Below are 19,324 nucleotides of genomic sequence, written 5' to 3' on the forward strand. Positions count from 1 at the left end.
GACATTCTACAAATCTAGCGTGTGATGCAGCAGCCAGCGCGTACTCCTATAAAGTGCTTTCTTCAATTTTCTAGAGGAGCTTTATTTCACGAGTTCAACGATGAGGTACCAGACAATAATGAGCGAATTAACATCGCTGTGGAAGTTGGTTTTTTATCTATCAAAAACACACTGACTACAATACGCCATGATGCTGAACAGAAAGACGTTGTTAGAATTCAATCACAGTGACTAGCAAAGAAAGTGTTCTCTCTCGAAACATTTTTATATTTGGCATGACTTCAAATATTTGATCAACCAATAGATCTTTTCAAAGTCTTGTGATGACCCTGCGAGCTGCTGTTAACATTCAGACTTCTCTGCATGTCTGAGTCTGCACGATTTCTTACAGCCGTATGGAAGATTTTCTTTCTGCATTAATAGGTGCACTTGGAGCCAGATTTATTTGAGAATTGATGCTCATGCAATCAGAAGATATCGAATGAAGGGTAAATAGTGTAGAGAAAATCATACGGAATTGAAGACACTTTCAAAAACGAATTGATCCAACAAGAATATTTTACTATTCATGATCATATCATCAAAAAAGGGCTCCACAAGTAACTTGGTCCCGGGCCTCGACATTCTTAATCCAGCCCTGGATGTAGCCGAGTTGCAATAATGAAGTATGCTTGTGCAACAATTTTCCTAGGAAACTTCAAGACTGCAAGAAGCCAATGTTTCATAAACAAAACTAAAACTCCCTAAATAAATTCTTTTAAAATATTTTAAATATAAAAAAAATCTAAAAATCGTTGCTAAATTTTGCGCCAATCTATCAATTTGCATAGTTTCCGCGAACCTAACTGTTACGAGAAAAACAATTTTGGTTTTAAAATATTTTGAACATCAATCACAAAAAACTTTTTCAGCAGTAAACTATGTTCAACACAATGACAATAGCGTAGAATGAACTACAACACCAACAACGAAAATCCTAATAACATACCTAAGAATATATATAGCAAGAATGCAACATACTGATTCTATTTACTAAAGCAGACTGAAAGTACTGGGAAAAGCTGGCTGACGTTGTGTGAACGACAAGGAATTTATCAACTTCCTTCTAATTACATCCGTTGAAACATCACGTGTGCATATTGTGACCAATATACAATGACTATGCGAAGTACGAACAAGAAACTATGCCGCAGGTATAGTAAGAAAATAACAACAACAACTGCACTTGTAACGGTCTTAGAAATATGTCAGCAAGTACAAGGTAAAATAATAAATAAATACTTGGCGGTATATACCTCCAAGAAAATTTAGGCCGAGCTTCTTTTGCAATTTACGTTGTGCTCCTTTGAATTTTTCCTACAAATTGGCGGAATGTGACTTACTTCGTTAGCTTAATGTGAAAATGTGCTAAGTCACTTTTTACGAATTTTACAGGAGACGAAAAAAACTGAAAAATTTTTGAAATAACCTGTTTTTTCAAAACTGTGAATGAGGATACCTTAGTTGCAATACTTTTGAGCGTAGAAGCTTTGAAAAAGATAAATAAAAATCATGTATGCTAACCCAGCAGCTATTTTATGACTTAGCACAATTTCCTCACTCAAAACAAATTTTTTCTCCTAACTTAGCACTTTTTACTCAATATGTTTCCCCATCACTCCTCCCCTTTAATGATTGAAATATAACACTAAAACGATATATTTCACAAAAATTCTATTTATTTGCCAAACTATTTCTAACTATTGGGTTCACACCCCGGGCAAAGCAACATCAAAATTTTAGAAATACGGTTTTTCAATTAGAAGAAAATTTTTCTAAGCGGGATCGCCCCTCGGCAGTATTTGGCGAGCACTCCGAGTGTATTTCTGTCATGAAAAGCTCTCAGTGAAAACTTATCTGCCTCGCAGATGCCGTTCGGAGTAGGTCCCGTCCCGCCAATTTGTAGGAAAAATTAATAAAAGGAGCACGACGTAAATTGGAAGAGAAGCTCGGCCCAAAATCTCTACGGAGGTTATCGCGCCTTACATTTATTTATTTATTTTATTTCTTACGGTTTGATCTGAACTCTTTTGCCGGATGGTGCGCAGACATTAACTTATTTTTAAATTCAAACAAGTGCTGTGTTGTGCCTTATTCCATAAAAACAACTGCCACATACTTTATCTACAAACTAAATGCTAAATCTCTTAGTCGTTGTCAAGAGAGTAAAGACTTGGTTGTAATTTTTGACTCCAAGCTCTCCTATTCTAGTCACATTGATTTCATTGTTTCAAAATTTGTTGCTATGGTTGGGTTCAGTAGATGTCAACTCACCTAACCGTGGCGAATTCTGTTTCTTTGAAAGCCGAGGCTCTGGCGACCCCAAGTTCCTCATGGAACAAGGGGGTGGGGAGGGCGGGATGGCCTAGAAGGTTTAATGTGGTAATATAAATCGTTCCCGAGATTGTCGAGCTAGTAGTACCTTAATAGTGCTTTGTTACCGGAATTTACCGGATCTATATCCGGCAAAGGGCCATCAACATCGGTAACACTCCCCAAAGCCTTCGGAGAGTGTCTTTATCGTTAATACAACAACAACAACAACAACAAAGCATGTACTTTTAGACTGAATGAATTAAATTAATAAATAAAATGCGCTCACAAAGAAATGACTAGTAATTCAGATTGATATTATTGGCAGGTTGACTTAGTACATTTTTTTTTAACAGCTGACGACTTAGCATATTTACACATCATTGCCCACAGTACGTAAAAATGAAAAATTTTAATATTTTTTTTTTTTTTTTGTGATCGATGTGTTTTGAATTCAGTTTTAAAACTGCATTAAAATACAATTTTTCAAAAAAAGTGACTTAGCACATTTTCACATTAAGCTAACGACTTATTTTATGCAAACTCCGAACGGCAGCTGCCAGGCAGGTGCACTTCCAAAGACAAGCTTTTCATGGCAGAATTACGTTTAGAAAAACTTATTTTATAAATTTATGTATCTCTGATTTGAAGCAAAAAATTATAAGCCCACCTTTTACTGCCGTTTTGTTTTTTTTTACCGCACTTGTACGAATTTTTTTTAAAGGTTTCTCTTTTATTCACTCTTGAAACAAATACATTTGTTATTCCCGGCCTTTCATACAATTCACTATTTTCCAAATATTTTTTGGAAATGCCAAAATATTAAAAAATTCTTATCGAGTTATAAATAATTCATAAAAGGACGACAATATTTAAATTTTAAAATATTTGTATGGACGATTTTTTCTGGGTTTCCTTCTGCATAAAATTCTCTATAATTATTTCTTCCCAAATTACTTGTTTCATTTCTGGCTCTTAACCGTTTTTAAATTCTGTCGGCCTTTGTTTTCAATGTAGCGTTATTTCATATGTATGTATATGTAATTCCTCCTCACTTTAATGCGGCAGTTACCCACCGACGTGTGCCGTACGTAAGGACGTTTGTCATACGAAGCACGTTTGACCGAACTATCAAGCCCATAGGAATCAATGTGTGCGTCTGTGTACATGTACATAACATATTTGTGTGTGTATTGCATACAGATAAGCACTGTTGCCATTGACCATTTTGCGTGTATGCTTATGGAAACATCAACTTTTTCAAATTTAATTTTTGATATTGTAAAAGGCCGGAATACATATTAAATAAGTATAAATAGATAAAATATTTATATTCAGCACTTTTGCATAATTATTTCGAATTATTTTCACAATTTTTCAAACTTTAATTAGGCGTTTTTGCATAAAATTGGCAACGGTCAAAAATTAGCGTACAAAAGTTTACTAGGCATCTCTGTCTAGTGAGAGAGCGATCAGCTGACACGTTCTTACGGAAAAAATCAAAATTGTTTTGATATCTACGTTCCCGGCCTACGTACGTACGGGCGTTGCGGAGTTCGGTGAGTTTTCGTTTACATTGCACACTCATAAGATAGGTCGTGTCAGCTGACACGTTTTTGGTACGTACGTTCGTGAGTAACTGCCGCATAAGTCATCGGTAACCTTTAAGTAACTTTTTTCTAAATATTCTAGACATGCATCATTTATTTACTCGTTCTATACGCAACCCTTTTGCCAAGCATTTCTCGTTTACAATTTTCATATGTTGCACTTTATTATTGTATACCTCGTAACGCAACTCAGTAAAACCGGTAGTGTCTGCCATTATTTGCGCTTAAAAAAAACAATAAAAATATATTTTATTTATCGTTATGCCGCAAGTTTGCTTGTACTTTATTTTACGCCGATTCCCGCTTGAACAACAAACGAAACAATCGCTTCCTGTGCAGCGCACTCGTGGTAAGCATGATTTAGAGAACATTAACAACAATAATAACAAAAATCTTTAATAGAATATTATGTACGAGTACCTTAAAAGATAGTCTACAATTTGAGTTCACTTGAAGTGGCGTTGGTTGCGGCATACGATGGTGCATGGCGCTTGTGGTTGTAATGCTAAATGTTGCATAAACAGACGGTAACTGCTAGGTGGCGACACAAGTAGCAGCAAAAACAACAGTAATAGCAAAGGTGTTCTTTAAAAGTAACAAAGTGAAGTCAACGTTTTGCAATAAGTTACATACAAGCATATATTATCTACAGTCAACACTTTTGTGCTCTATAAATGGTGTGAAGGGAACGAATGGTAAAGCAAAATATGTTGCAACCAATGTTGCAAGAACTTTTTCAGAAATAAAGCTAGAAGGCCAAGAAACAGCTAAGAAAGAAACTGATACCTACATATATATATGACACTTGCTTATTTTTGTGTATTTTTCCAGTATTTGTTTTCAATTTTGCCTCTCCCTCAACCCCATTACAATTTCAGTCTAGTGCAAGTGTATCAAGGCAAATCTATACAAGCTGATAGCAAAGCAAATTCAACCCAATTTGCCGTTCAGAAGCATGTCAAGTCAAAAGAAAATAAGCATTGAAGAAGAAGCAACAAATTGAGCGTGCAGAAGAAAGTTAAGTCAAAAGAAAATTTGCATTGATTTAGATTATGGCCCGGGTTTTCAGTACAAGTTCAACTCAGTTTGTCAGTTACACTACGCTTAAACTTATTCTGCAGTTTTGCAGTCTACTTTAACTGAGGTTTAAGCCGAACTTAAGCGGCCGATCTGGCTGGGTTAAACTCTAGTTAACCTATCGGTAATTTGCGTTCGTTCGAAATAGCGTCGAATATACCCAACAAGCATTTGGGCTAGAGTAAAATTACAGCTCATGCTGATTAATAGCATACTTCTAAAAACTCAAGAGTTGTTTCGAAACAACTGCTAAACTTGAGCATCAGCGTACTCATCAAAAGAGGGAATTTTTTATAAAGCGAAAAATGTTATTACTTAAGTTGAAAAGATGATAGTTCCCAACTTGTGGTCTTTTAACTGGATTCCAATACAACAGTATATTAACGAAAATAAAATAAAATATATATAATTTATTTTTGATAAATTAAGCTTCATTACTGCTACCAAGCAAATGTTTTTTTTCTCACAATAAATAGCTGTTGGCTTTGGTAGTACCACCTTGGAGATTTTTTTTCAACTTCACCTCAACTCGATATCCAATATAGGATATCAATTGGAGAAGCATGTCGAATATTCATTTGAGAACTGTATATTTCTCAAAAACTCTCAATGGTTGGATAATAATTTGAAAATACTAATGACATTGGAGATTAACTAGAGAACTATAAATTTAAAAAATATCCCAAAGTTTTTATAGTGATTGTAGAATGACGTTGGATATCAATTTAAGAACTATCTGGTTTAAGAACAACTAGATAATGATGTTGGATTTTACCTCCGGAACTAGATATATATTTCGCTGGAGAAATATTTTGAAATGCTTGCTGTGTAGGTAAAATCCAGTTGTTGTCGTATCTGCAAATTATCTAGATAATAAAATACCAATGTAGCCGTATAAAAAAGCTTACCCTAAAGGCGGCCTTAAACTGTGACTGAAAAACTACTCAGTGGTTTAACTGCAGTTTAAATTTGCCTAGAGTTTAAGCAAACATAGTTTAAGCTTAGCTTAACTAACTACTGAAAAACCGGGCTTAACTGTGATTTTGTTATACAAGGCGCTGTATGGAAATTAATCAAGAAGGAGCAATCAGCTGTTGGAATAACTACACTTGGTATTGAATTCGCCTTGGATAACACCACTGTACTGAATTCCTACTTCATTAGAATAATACCACATAGTTTGTATTTCGTAAGGTTTTTTGACATTCGCTGTATTTCATTTTTTTTTTTCTTACAAACATTGTGAATTCAAACAAGTGGCAAAAAACGTTCACAATCGTAAACAGCCTGAATTACCGTTAAATATCTGTTCGACTACATAATATTCAATATTCTATATAGTTTGTTAATAAATTTGTACATTTGAGGCTATTGTCTCTTAACGTACATCAACACTCGAATCTAATACAATATTTCGAATTTCTAAATTTGTTTTTAATATATATTATGTTAAATAAGTAATTTATTAAAACTAATCGTAGAATTAATATCAACTATTCTATGTGTATATATTTGTATGAATGCACAAAAATAAAACAAAATAAGAAACAAAAATAGAAGAATGGCTCTGATTCAGAAAAATTAAAAAAAGATATTATGCATGTATATTTTGCAAAAATTCTGATAAAGCCAATTTAAAGCGCCTGTTATTGCGTTAATTTTTAATGTCATTTGGTAGTGAGATCCATAATCTTATAGCACTGACAAAGAATGTTCTGGAAGATGTAAGATACTTATAGTGTGGAACAATAAGGTTGCCAGTTCTGTCGGATTTTGAAAAACGTAAATTTTTAAAGAGGTATGCCGGTTGCCTTTTATGGATTAAATCGTGCAGGAACCTCAAATTGCGATAATTCAGAAAGCTAATGAGACTGCAATTAAGTATCTTGGAGGAAAACTGTGATATATGATCAAATTTCCGCCTAGAAAATATATATCGAGCGCAGCTGTTTAAAGCTAGCTGCAGCTTTTTCAGTGACTCACTGTCAATATTTCCGAAAACGATCCCCCCAAACAATATCAGTGGAACTATAAGAGTTCTCACCAATTTCAGTTTCACATTAATTGGAATTAGATCTGCTCAATGCCACAACTTTCTTAGGACGTAGAATATTTGCTTAAGGTATAGTTTACATGGTCCTTACATCCAAGGTATGAGTTCAACTTAAATCCAAGGCTCGTAACCACAGACTCATAATTAATATCAAGGCCTTGCAAGGATAAAGTAGGCAATGTCGTAACGAGCTGTTGAGAATACGCCAAACACATAGCCTTGGTCTTGGAAGCATTTAGATTTAATTTATTGTCATTTGCCCATGAAGATATGTGCTGAAGGTCTTCATTTATTCTGCACACCAGATCATCAGATAGGCCAATCGGATGAGAAAGATATACTTGAGCATCATCAGCATACAGATATATCGATACGCTCTTGGTAATATAGGTCATATCATTAATAATAATTGAAAATAGTATTGGACCGAGAATGGATCCCTGTGGCACCCCTGAATCAAGGCGTTTCATCTCCGAGCAGATCAGAAAGATTTACTGCTTTAAAATACCTGTAGTGGAACTGTGTCCTATTTGTGCAACTTAGGGCTATGTTATATGAAATAAACAACATGTCATGGTCAGATAATCCGGCCAGGGAGAATTGGTCATAATGGAGAACTTCGGAACTGTTGGATGTGCACATCAAATCTAGCAAACTAGGTTTACAATTGGGTGAAAATCGCGTGGGATATTTGTTAACGACATCCAGTCCTATGGAGTTGAAGTCATCCGTTAATTTTAGACATCGTGAGTCATTGTTGAGTATATCCGTGTTGAAATCTCCACAAAGTAATTATATATAAATAAACCATTTGATCAATAGTGTTTTTCAAACATTTTTTAAAAACGACTGGTATGTATATTGCGTTATTTACATATGTATTTTAAAATATTTAATTGACAGGCTGCTTATATTTTTCCTATTCATTTGATTTTTTAAACGAAAATTAATATTTAATTTGCTTTACTATGTCCACATTTGAAGGAAAAATCCGTTTAAAACACGAATGGGCAATTCATGGCGATTCAGTTTATTTACCACCAGCAAACAAGCAAACCTTTTTTCCATTCTCTGGCCATTCGTGACAGCCATTCTCCCTGTTAGCCTTCTTTGACAGGTAGGTATTGCAATGGAGGAGTAGACAGATTTTCACTTCTAGGAATTTACAATTCTATCAATTTATAGTTTTGTTGTTATTTTGAAAATTTCGTTCACAGCTACATAATAAAAGCAACGCGCTGGTGATTGTAGAGCACGCAATAATTTTCCCGCTTTATAATCATTATTCAATGAAAAACATATCAAACTCATTAATTTCGTTTGTAGTATTGGCCTCGCTCTTTGGTAAATGGTTTTTGTAATTTTCTATTTCGATAAAGTTTCGTCAGTATTTCAAACTTGGAATCCAAGCAAAAATAAGGAAGTGTCATATTTGTAGGTATGCATAAATAAGAACTGTTACTTATTAGTTGGCGCTAAACTGTTACAAGACGTGCCGTCCTGCTAGCTGGCACAAATTGGTAGCACCAACGAAATTTAAGTCATTTTCCAACTGGTTCTTGGAATGGGAATGACCGCAAGTACGCAAACTTCCCGAACCGTTTATGATGATTCTCAGTTAAGTAGAAGGAGGTGTTTCCAATATCCCATATTTACGAGACCATATAAATGACCTGGCTATATATCCACCCATTCATCAAATGCAACTTGCCGGTCATCGATTTCACCAAACACTGGTTCCTTGGAAATTGATAAACTTATTCGATATCTGCGCATCGCTGATTCACATATCCTATGCAGCGATCTACCGATTCTTGAGCAGCGACTGGCCAGAAACCGACTTGCTTGGAAATCGGTCAATCTATTCGATATCTGTGTTTCGCCGAGTCACCAATCCTATCCACCGACATCCGCCGATTCGTCATATGCGATTCGTCGGATATCAAATACATCAAACACCCGTTGCTGGGAATCGATCTACTGATTCGACATCACCCATCCACCAACTCCGGTTGCTTGAAAATAGATCCACGGCATCATAGTCACCGACTCAAAATCCTATTCACCGACATCTACAAATTTACCAATGCATTATCTACGACTCGCCGCATATCGGTTCCACCAACCACCGTTTGCTTGGTAATCTATTCATCGATTTGTCATCGCCGCCACCAATTGCAAGCGCCTTCCTAGTAAACCCCCCTACTGATGATAAGATACTAGGATGCTGAAAACCTCGTCACCGTCAATCGATACACCGTTCACCGATTACACCAGCAACCGTAAAATCAGCGGTTGGTTACAGTTTCTCTGCAATATCACATCTAGATACAATTCTTCTTCACGGCGTGTGTGTGTGAGTACGTCTGAACGATGTTACAGTGTATTCATTAGGAAAGGAAATAGGTGCCTATCGATTGACTGAATGAAATTACACGATATGAGGCCACCCCGTCGGAAACCTCGTTTAGTTTCGACGGGACCAGACTTATCAGTAGCTCCTTTTTGAACTGTCGAAGGCGGTTTTAAAATTGATGAAGGGATCATGTGTGCCAATTATTATTTCGCGGGTTTTCTGAAAGAAGAGAAGCATAGACTGTATCAGTCCATAGTGCTACCAGAAGTTGTTCAACGAGCAAACTGAAAGTTCCCATCAAAAACCCAGACCTATGTTGTAAAATAATATAGTTGGAGTCTTAGCTTGGCAAGCGCAGGGCATGAGCCCAAACGTGCTCGATCGTTTTCTACTCCAACCCGCACTTATTCATCTGCTTTCACTAGCAAAGCATAATTTAAGGGCATGTGACGCCAGTAGTCAGTGTTCTATTAGAATACCATTCATGTGTCTTCAGTCCTCTCTTTTAATTAAAGTAGTAAATTCATTAGTCTAAGGTTGTAAGACCTATATATGAACTTCGCCACTTTGTAGTCTTTTCTTATAACTCGAATCTAAACCGTGCGAGCAAAGGGCACGATCAAAAAATGTTCTCGATCGTGCCAGCACTTTTTTTATTTGCTAACACTGACAAGACCTTATTTAAAGGCATCTAACGAAGGCACTGCCCAGTGAGAAAACCATCATGACCCTGCAGTACCCTTTATATGATAAGGGTAACTTTGTTAGTCTAAGGTAATAAACCTGTGCATGATCTTCAATACTTTGCAGCACCGCGCTTGGTTCCACGCCTTTCCTGCTTGATAGATCAGCTGCAGCCCTCGCCTTTTTTAATCTCGTCAAATCTGATGGGAATGTCTTCATACAAGTTTCGATCGATGCGCCCCTTTTTGCTGGCGCAACCGCTTTTACAGCGATGAAACTTCGACAGTGGATTGCCCTGTTTACATAAAATGGAAAAAATTTAATGACGTACGTTTCTCCTATTTTGTAAATCTCTCACAAAACTTTTAACGTAATAATTCGAGCAAAAATCACCCAATTTTAACAAAATTTGGTAAAAATGTTGTTTTTGTAACCGCATGTGCTAATTAACAAATGTTGGCTTAATAGATATAGGAGGCAGGCTGAAATTATTTCGCCCTTTCACTTATGTGTGTACATAGTTGTTTCTTTTTTTAAGAGTCGCAAATATGAGTAATTGTGTAATTTCCTTTGATGATATTCAAAGTGTTTACAAGAAAAACATGCCAATGATATTTACAAGTAAGTACATTTGAACCTTTCCATATTGAAATTGTGGTATAATATACGAAATAAACATTAAGCTCTAAAGTATAAAATTATCAAGCTAATTATATGTTGAGGACAAACATACATGCATACATACTGACATAAAGGCAAAATGGGAGTTATGAAGCATCATATAGTGGCATTATCAAATGTTTAAAAAGGACTGGCATACTCACATTCTCGATCTTCCGATGCCAATCACAACATATAAGCGTGCATATGTATGTAAGTAGGTAGGTACATATGTATGTACGTGCGCATAAATTCTTGAGCCTGCTTATGTTGTTTGTGGCTCGGTAAAATGATACAAATCACTCATACGCCGTGTGTTTCATGCAAATTAACTGCATACTCATATAGCGTTTAGGGAAATATAAATAACATACAACAACAACGTCGGTGTTGTAGCCGAAAAGACACTCCCCGCAGGATTTGGGGAGTATTATCGATGTTGATTGTCCTCTTCCGAATATAAACGCGGTACGTTCAGGTAACAAGGAACCACAAAGGCTCTAGCCCAACCATCTCGGGTATAATTTAATAAGACAATATTAAACCTAGGCTAGACAAGTTAAGAAAAAATCCGAGAATTTCCCATATTTTCAAACATATTTCGAAAAAGATGATCAAATTACTCATGCTCCATAAAAGCGAAACATGAGATACGCAAGTAGGTTAATGCCATTGTCCGATCTTCAAATCCGCAATCAAACTCGTCAGAGTGGAAAACGGTGAACGTTTATTGAGCGCCGAATATTATTTCTAGAAGTGCACGAATGTCTCGGTGTGGGGTATTATTCCTCTCAAAACTCATCCTAAAATCGCATTCCGCTTAGGTGTTCATTTCTTTTGTGTTTTATTAGCTGACAAGGTATTCTATCGTATCGTCGAAGAGTGAGATATCACATATGTTCACATGATGAATAAATACAAGGCGCGATACAACTCCGAAGATAATGAAGCCCAAGCTTTTTTCCAATTTGCGTCGTGCTCCTTTTTAAACTTTCCTAGAAATTGGCGGGACGGGACTTACATGTTTTATGCCGACTCCATATGGCATCTGCATGGCAGATTCGTTTTCACTGAGAACTTTTCATGGCAGGAATACACTTGCAGTGTTTGCCTATAGGCGCCTCCGCTTAGAAAAACTTTTTTCTAATTAAAAAAAAAAAAACGTGTTGACTTGCCCGGATCTGGACCCACGTTCTTCGGTGTGGTAGGCGAAGCAGCTTTTGTCTTCGCTTTGACAAATACACTGGATCTTGACCTACCTGATTCCCAGTTTACCTCCTACCTCCTCGAAGCTTAAATCTTTCCCTTTTAACAGGTTCCGCTATTTTTGAGGCGCTAATAATGTGTTCGCCGTTCGAGTAGCAGAGAAGCAGCATTATTTGTGGGTGCTGGCTCAGAGAGAATAGGAGATAATCCCCCATATGAGAGAGCGAACAGATGGCTCTGAATTCAGCAGAATCTGCGATGTGTACCAAGGGCCTACTCTATCCTGAGGATTCTCCAGCTATGCGCTGGAAGGCCTAGGTTGCAGTATCTCACCAACTCGACAATCTTTTCCGCCTGTGAGGGTGCCGTAGCTAGCCACAAGTAAGTCCTCGGTCGAAGGGGACAACAATCTGTTTCAATATCTCGAGGCTGGCCCCTCCATTCCTCCACAACATGAGAGATCATCATAAGAACATTATCTGACCATGGTACCTTGATTAGTGAAAGGCTTACTGAAGTTCAACAATATGGCACTGGCCACCCACATTTCCACTTCCCATGTGATGGTACCTCTGTCGAGAGCTCCCGGTGTAACGGCGTCCGCTCGTTTAAGGGTTTTGCTGACTGTCGAAGCGTTCTCACCTCCCCAGATTTCTTTATTCAAGGAGTCGTTTGCCTCCAGCTACCAAAGATTCCCGCCGGAATGGCTCTTCGCAACGGGATTTTTCCATTACTGCTTAACATATTCGTCGCATTTGCCGATCCTATGGACCCTTCAGCTTTATTCCATTTAACCTGCCCGAAGTTTGAACGTAGTCGGTTGACGGTTCCGACTTTCCTTTGTCAGTCTTTCTATCTCAGCTGAAATTTACACTGCTACAAATGACCGATTTTGGAGCCTTTTCTCGCCTTTCTGGAGGCGCAGTTGACTTCGACACCTTTTGTCATTCATCGGCAGAGCTGAAGACAAACCTGTCTTTTCTTGTTTATTTTATATTCGTACTCGACGCACGAAAACCTATAAAAACCGATATGACAAACAGTTGCTCAACTTTTGTTATTCTGTGTTATCTATCAAATTTCTTGCCAAAAAAAAAAAAACTTTAAAGAAGAAAGTAGGCTTATGAGTTCGAAATTCTGCGGCTTTTTATAAGTTTTTATACTCATCCTCCTATTGTAAGAACATCAAAAAAAATTTTGTCCAACCTCGGAGGTTAACCAGAAAAAGCTCAACCCGTTGCAAAAGATACTCTCAGCACTACCTTTTAGAAGATATGAAATTTGACGATCCAGCGTTAATTAGGGATGACGATTTTCGAAATTTTTTGCTTCCAGAATTGTTGAGATCTGAAAATGCGATACCGGAATACCGGGATTGTCCCGAAATTTAGCTTGTATAGATTTGGGGTTTTTGACAAAAATTGCAACACATATCGTCGCTGCGCTAACGAACAGTTATGTGTTTTTCTTTAAAATTTTGTTTATTGCATATTTTATTCTCATATTTTATTTATATATAGAGCCCACATTTCTACATATGCCGTTTTTTATATCTCTTTTAATTTAGAAGTGATCGAAAACAGCTAAGTGCTCGCAGTAATAGAAGTACTCTGAAAAACGGTTATGTACTTACTCACTAGCTTATAATTTTTTTTAATCGCTGACGAATGTGCTTTGATTTGAATGTAAAAAGTAATTACAAACTATCTCGCTTCCCGAGGCAGCCGGTTCTATGAACCAGAGCGACTCGGGATTTTTCCCGGCCAAGGGCTGCCATTTCAGTGTAACCCCATTTAATTTATTGCGCCCCTCCCAAAAATTGTTATCCTCCCACCAGATACTTGCAGTATGACTGCGCTATATTCTCCTGCTCCGGGAGGGTATCGAAACCAACCTAGGAACTGTCCCTGACCCCGATCCGGAGAAATGGTTTTGCTGAGTTTGCTGTAAAGGAATCTTTTTAGGATGGCCACACTCTTGTCAGAGGGTCACTTGCAAGGGATATTTGCATCGGATAGGATGTTCTGGGCTAGAACCCAAAACCCGAAGTCCTCGTAACTTTTATAAATTTTTTGTGGCTCATTGCTGTTTACGCCCAAGGGCGTCACGTAGTCTGCGCCTTAGATTATTAGGTCTCTACCACCTTTTGCACCGTTTGCCAGTACAGAATATATATGTTTGCAATATCTGCCCAATGCAGCTCCTGCCTTGGACGATGCCACTTTCCTAGATGTTCTGGTCTCAGCGGCGGCGTCCTAGCTTCCCTCAACTCAGAAGCAATCACCTATCACTTACCCATAGAGTGACGATGTCTCCCCCGTTGCACTCAAGAATTCTGCAGTTAAACTGTTGTGGGTTAACTGGGAAGAGCACGGATATAGTTGATTTCATGAAGCGGCATAACATCCGCATTGCAGCGATCCAAGATACCAAACACACACCAAGATCTGCTCTGCAGAATAGCTCTGGACATAAAGTTCACAGAAAAGATCGCGAGAGCGGAAATGCAGGTGGTCTCGCGTTTATCACCCACCACACAGTGCAATATAATCTATTTGATCCCGACATCGGCATTACGCTACCGACTGTCTTACATCCTAAAATCTTGGGTGGGACGTTCGACCAGGATCTACATTTTGGATTATTCGGAAAATCTAAAGCCGTAATAAAATCTTCAAATCTCTTTCCGGCAGCACTTGGGGTAAAGACAAAGAAACGCTCATTACTACTTACGAAGCAATTGGCCGGCCGATTGCTTGCTAAGCGTCATCGATACGGTCGCCAAGCCTAAAGGTTACTCCCTGGAAGAAAATACAGGCCTGCCAAAATACTGCCCTCAGAACCACTACGAGCCCTTCTTATGTCACCCTTCTTATGTCTCACCACGTACACAATGAGGCGAGCGTACTCCCCATTAGGGAGAGAAATGAAATGCTAAACAAACAGTTTCTCTTGAATACCCAGATACCTGGGCATCCCAACAGGCACCTGATTGATAAAGCTACACCTCCCAAGGGCTTAAGAGGTAATCTCCATAAGCATTATGAGGAATAACGGCAAAAGTTGCATGCATTTCCCTACCGCCAGAAGCAAATTTGAATCATGTTTGAAGCAGCTATGTGCTATAAAACGGCGCAAATCTTTATCACGTCGTAATGGGTTAAAGAACATTATTTTTTCCTTTACACATCAATAACGTACTTTCCATAAAATATTCCAAAAATACGACATTTGCAAAATTTTGCAAATGGACACCAGAAATAAGTTTTTTTGATCTCCTGAAAAGTAACTGAAAACGCATAACTGTTTTTGTAAGCGCAGCGACGATATGTTCTTTTAAATGCTGACAATTTGTCAGAAGCAAAAAAGAATTTCCGAAAACTTAAAAAAAAAAAAAATTAATGAAGTGTAGTGTAGAGTACTTTCGAGTAAAACAAAAAAATTCTAGAATTAATATCGAATGTACATAAAAACATGTTTTCAGCACTTTAGGATTCATGTATGTCAAAAAACTGAATTTTGAGGACTGTATTGAGTCCAAAATCAGGCTTACCACTTAGAAAACTTTATAAGGGTAAAATCCTGAATCTGCTTACAAAATTTATCTAGATTTTTATACTCGTTTGATATAGCAATTTCGCAATTTTAGACACGAACATCTCGTAAGCCTGAAGCTATTTGAAAAATCTGACTTAAGATTTAGTTTCTGTGCAATAAAAACTTTTAGAAACCGCTAGCAAAAATCTCTCCTTAGATTTTTTTTAAATTTTTTTGTGTTTCCTAGTCTTATGTTTTTATTTGTTTGTAAAAGAGGAACTTGTTTTATGTAAATGGATATTAAGGTGCTATTTTGAAAAATCTCGGGACTGAGGTCTAATGATCCCGAGATATTTGGGACTTAAAAAAAGCACGGCATTCCGGGATCATCATTCTCAGTTTTTATGCTTCACAAACATATGTATGTATGTAAGAATGTCAGTTTGTAATGTAAACTGGTAGATACTCTCCCACATCATTCATCATCTATCATTATGCCTTACGTGGAGTTGGAAAAGTTTGTGAAAACTTTACACTTGATTCTGTTTGAAAATGGCTTAAGCACATTTTAACAATTGCAGCAAAAGCCAACATTAGCTGCAGCCAACAACAATATTGACAACAAAACCCACGTACACATATACAAACATAAATGCCAAACTACCATATAATTCACTATGATGACTGAATAGCGTATAAACGCGCTTTAGTTGCGCATAAAATATTTCCTACACCGCACCGTTAACGCAACTTTTAAGCAGCGAAATTTCCGCCAAAAAACGAAAGCTAAGTTAGAGGGAAAGTGAGTGGAAAGTAAGCCAAAGTAGTCTCAGGCAGCTAAAGGTGGAAAGGAAAGCACAAACTGTGGCGTGGTTCGGCTTGGCTGAATTTAAAATCCTTTCAACAACTTTTAACAAACACTGAAATATACACACACACAAGCAGACGCACATGTATATCCGCATTGAAAGGCTTCATAAGTGTTGCTGCTGAAAATTTGCGGTGTTGAAAACTAGCATAAATGTGCGACTTGCTGGTTGCCATTTCCACACTTTATACAACATTTTTTTATTCGTCTTTATAGTTTCGCAATTTTTCATTTTTATTCATCTTTTCCTTAAAATTTTTATTTTTTTTTTTTGATATAATGGGGTTTCGAAAGTCTTCGCCAAAGTGTAAATGACGCGCGAATTGTATAAGCTAAACGTTAGCAATGTGCGGTTTAAGCAATAAATTGATGCTTTATAGCAGTTTTGAACAGCACATCATAGAGAGTTTATACATACATACAGAATATGTATTACATATGTATGTACTTATGTTGGTATGTTGATAGCTTCCCAGCTAGCAATTTTAAATATTCTTCAAATATGCTGGTGGAGCATTCCACAATTGGTACGGCACAAATCTTGCGCATTTTTGTCAGTTTTAAACTTTAAGTAAAGACAAGCTCGTAAGTTCTTCTATCAAACTTTTTAATGCATAGATATGGTGTAGAATATGCCTAATTAAAAATTGAAACCTGCTTTTGAAATTAACATATGTATATTGTGCTGAGAAACCAACATAACATCGGATTTTTTAGTTACATTGAGTCAGGTGCCATTTGCAAAATATAAAAACTAGAGCTTAAAATTTCTTCTCGACGACAAGCGAGATTTTCAAGACCCGAGAAACGAGAGTTCGATTTCTCGCCAGATTCTCGTGCCTCGGAGTACTCGTAAATCTCACGAGCTTCTCGACATTCCTACTTAAGCGCTGTATGGACAGTATTTATACACAATTTTTTTTTTTTACTTGTGACTTTTTTGTTGATTATATTGCTACCAATGACATTTAACTCAAAATTTATTTATTATACATATAATTTTGTTCGCAATATTTTATTTTTCAACGAGACATCAAGAACACGGCTTCTCGCGCGATGCTCGAATATCGAACTACTCGCAATTTCTCGACTTTCAATTCAGTCGCTGCATTGGCAATATTCTATACAATTCGGGGTTTTGTACTTGTGGTTTTGCGGACATTTGGCTTGTGCTCCAGAGGAAATCGTAAGCTCTATATAAAACAGCCAATTAATCGATTAAGTTGAATGTCGAGAAGCTCGCGAGCCTTACGAGTAATTTGAGACTCGAGAATCTCGCGAGCCTTGCGAGTAATTCGAGATTCGAGAATCTCGCGAGAAATCTCTTCTCGAATATGTTCGAGAAATCGGAGGATCTAATAAAAACCTATAATCAAAAAAAAAAAAAAAACAACACTTACACATTTCCCGAAAAGTTGAAGAAAATCTCAATATAATGAGAAAAATTACTGATTTATGTTAAATATATTTCTTAAATTTGAGGGAAAGTTTTACAATCAAGAATACTTGAATCAGTAGTTCTTAGATGGGTGAATAGGAGTACTTGACATGTTAATTTTTTAATTTAAATTGTTTTATGCAATCATCTCTATTTTTAAGAAAATTATTCCTATAACCAAGAAAAAAATAGATTTCATTAAAAAAAAAAATAATTACTACTACAGATTTAAAGTAGGATTTTGATCATATGCTTTTTCTTTTTTTCTCTAAATAGCTGTTTTCCTGTTTTTAGGAATATTTTTTTTTTTTGTCAGTTTTCATTTGTAGAAATTTTATCAAAGTTTGTAAAAATAATAAAATAATATTACCAGCTCTATCCTGAAAAAAATTACGGCGTAATATTTAAATCTTAGTATTTTTCGAATAAGCAGAAAAAAAATAAAAAGAAACAAATTATTTAAAAGTTTACTGGAAAAAATCAGAAACTATTGGAAACATTTTATAATTATACTAGAAGACCCGGCAGACGTTGTTCTGCCCTAAATTTGGCATATCTGCATACATTTTAATGAGCTTTTCCCGTCTAACTCTGCCCTCCCGCCCTCTTCACTTTTTCCTAATCCTTCTATTCACTCCCCCTTCCGTCATTTTCGCTTCATCTATCTCCATCTTCGTCTAATTCTATCTCTTTTTCAGTCTCCTTCTCCTTCTCATTTTTCTCTTCTCTCAAGTTCTTCTCATTCTTCTTCATTCCTTATTGCCTGCCCAGATAGTGGTATGTATTCTGTTCCAGTCCCAGTCCCAGTCCCACTCCGAGTCTCAGCCCCAGTCTGTCTCTGGTCTACTTCCCAGAAAAAAGAATCGTAAATACTAATATTACTAATATAGGCAAATTTATATACCAAATTTCAGGCAAATCGAATAGGACGTATGTAAATAGGTATGTTTGAACAAAATCGCCCGACGCATCTCTTCAAACACCGGCGATCTAACACACTAACACACATTTTAGCCTTTTATTTTTCACACTTAACTATAATATTAAAACGAAATGCAGATATTCATTGCTTTTGAAATTCGGTTTAAAAATTGCCCATGGAACAACTAAAGACTCTCCTGAATTAAAAAAAGGTCTTAGTACCTCAAATCGCGGGCCCCCTGTCGCCGGCCATAGTGATGTGCTAGTGATATATATATGTATGTAAATATATATGTATGTAAAGTTAAATAAGCACGTGCACAAACATATCCGTACCAACTGAAAATAGGTATATCACTGCGTATACGTAACATTTCATTATTACGTATAAACAAATCAAAAAATTTGCAATAAAATAATATTGCGACTATAAACTGAGATATAACCTATCATATCTCTCAAGTTAGATCAAACTACACACGGGTGCAAAACAAATTCAAAATCGGTTCAGTAGTTTAGGAGTCCATCGCGCCCAAAAATGCTGTGACATGTGTTTAATATA

At 36.7% G+C, this 19,324-nt stretch overlaps 1 pseudogene; it reads left to right on the forward strand.

The window, feature by feature from the left end:
* The first annotated feature begins 1,155 nt into the window (after positions 1 to 1,155).
* LOC137241028 (uncharacterized) overlaps positions 1,156 to 19,324 on the forward strand; it is a 136,775-nt pseudogene continuing 118,606 nt past the window's right edge.

This window comes from Eurosta solidaginis, chromosome 1 (genome assembly GCF_040869045.1).
Source record: "Eurosta solidaginis isolate ZX-2024a chromosome 1, ASM4086904v1, whole genome shotgun sequence".
NCBI classification, from domain to species: domain Eukaryota; kingdom Metazoa; phylum Arthropoda; class Insecta; order Diptera; family Tephritidae; genus Eurosta; species Eurosta solidaginis.